Here is a 2,612-nt window from a genome sequence, read left to right on the forward strand (position 1 = left end):
CAACTAGGCACAAATATAATTCAACAGTAATTACAGCAACACAGTCCGTGTCTAAAAGATCTGTGATTTGTAGTATTGGAATAGCACAAGTACTTCAAAACGACTTTTCCTTTTCAGTTCTACATCTGCCGATGAACCCGAAGAGGACTTATAGGTTTTAATTTAAATATTTGATGAACATTGATGTTCATAGTCTTTTATTTCAAATGTGACATATCTATAAGCTGTAGCCTACCTATCAGATAAAAAGCTAATTTTTTAAATAAATTCGCCAACTACTAAGCAATATATATTTCATCTCAGAACCAACTATGCCGGAAACGGTATAGTTTTTATTTATTGTCTTAATAATTACTAATTTTAAAGTAATTATATTTTTTCGTAACACCAGGAAAAAACTTTTTTTTTTAATAAATTAGATAATTTCGTTTTTCTTTTTCATTTAACATTAAACATTATAATCAGAGTACTAGTTTCACTTGAAGATTTCGTTGAAATTTATTTGTAAGAAAAGCGTGCACAATTAAACTTAAATATTTCGTGAAGTATGAAGGGTATCGGTGTCGTTTTTTTTTATAATACTTGTTATTTACTCAGAAATATATATAAGTATGCATTAAACCATTCATGTTGCATACAAATACAATGTTTTTAAGCAATCAAGTAAAAACTACCAATCAGGTAAGAAATAAAAACTTAAGATGCGTTTTTTGCCAAAAGTTTTCAGTAAATAATTTTTTATTTTTTTTCTACATAATGAATTTTATGAGCTTTAATTTGGATATTTAACATTGAAATCGGTTATTAGTTTTAGCTTGTAGAATTTATTGAATTTTTTAAAGAAATTTGTGCTCACGTTAAACTTTCATATTTAATGAATATATGATAGGTATCGGTGTCGAATTTTTTTAAAATACTTATTATGTACTCAGTAATATGTATATGCATTAAACCATTCATGTTGCATACATTTTTTTAGCAATCAAATAAAAACTACCAATCAGGTAAGAAAAAAAAATTGAGATGGTGTTTTTGCCAAAAATTTTCAGAAAATACTTTTTATATTTTTTTGTAATAATGAATGTTATGAGCTTTAATTTGAGATATTAAACATTGAAATCGGTTTATTACTTTAGCTTGTAGAAATTTTTGAAATATTTTTTAAAGAAAATTGTGCTCACATTTAAACTGTCATATTTCGTTAAATATGATAGGTATCGGTGTCGAATTTTTTTTAAAATACTCGTTATGTACTCAGTAAATGTACATGCATTAAACATTCATGTGCATACAGTTTTTTTAAGCAAATCAAGTAAAAACTACAAATCAGGTAAGAAAAAAAACTTAAGATGGCGTTTTTTGACAAAATTTTTTTGTAAAGATTTTTTTTGTATTTTTTATAAGTAACGTATATAATAGGCTCTATTTGAGATATTAAACATTGAAATCGGTTTATTACTTTAGCTTGTAGAATTTTTGAAATATTTTTTAAAGAAGTGGCGCCATCTCTGTTCCTAAGGGTGAAACTTCCGCTGCTGCGAGTCAAATCACTCAATTTAGTCTGTACTATCACTGTGCAAAGCGGCTTGCTTTCTTCACGAAGTGCAGCATTTTGTCTCTAACAAGTATGACTAAATTCAATGTGGCCATACTTAACTTACTCGTACATTATAATAATCATGATTGAGTAAATCCGTTGAAATTATCATCGCATTCGTCAAGGTCCATTGCGATTTGATAATTCAGCATCACCGTGGGAAATGGAGCACTGACGACATGGTTACCTACCTGAAAATAAAAAATAAATGTTAATTAAACAGTCGATAAGATATATCTGATACGTGAATCGCCATTCGGCTGGAGAATATTTCACTAAGTTACACGAATGGCCTCTTGCTGGAAAAATACTAGTAATTTCAAATTAGTGTTAAATCTGGTTTAAACTTGATAGATCTTTAAGTTATGGCTTTATGAATGTTGTTTTTACAGTAATACTGAGTATTTGACACAATAACATAATGTTATATTCAATTAATGTATAGTTTATGCATGAATTTCTGTTATTATTTGCACACTTGCTTGCAGGTTGAGTACGCATGCCCTAACATAATTTAAGACCTGTAACTAACCGTATTCTTGCAAATAAATTATTTCTAATTCTGTCTTATAATCTGAAATTATGAATAATTAGAGCTTTCCGACTATGTGACAATCATGTCAGATAGACAAACTATTAGGTTTAAATGAATACAGTACTGTTCATTTATCAGGGGCTGAATTCGATTGGACTAATTTAGTGATTTCGCCAAAATGTTCGATGAGTAAGTGCAATTTGGTGGGCAATGTTTTTTATTTTTTTGTGTTTCTTGCTAAGCACATTTGCCAAATGTTACCTTGCGATAATTCCCACAGAGTTCTTTTACATGTGGAAATAAAAAAATATATACCGGGATAATTGATAGCCGTGGTGGCCAAGTGGTATGACCTATGGCCTCTGAAGCAGAGGATCGTGGGTTCTAACCCCGGCTCGCACCTCTGAGTTTTTCGAAATTCATGTGCGGAATTACATTTGAAATTTACCACTAGCTTTACGGTGAAAGGAAAACATCGTG

This window comes from Choristoneura fumiferana, chromosome 25, assembly GCF_025370935.1.
Source record: "Choristoneura fumiferana chromosome 25, NRCan_CFum_1, whole genome shotgun sequence".
Lineage (NCBI taxonomy): Eukaryota > Metazoa > Arthropoda > Insecta > Lepidoptera > Tortricidae > Choristoneura > Choristoneura fumiferana.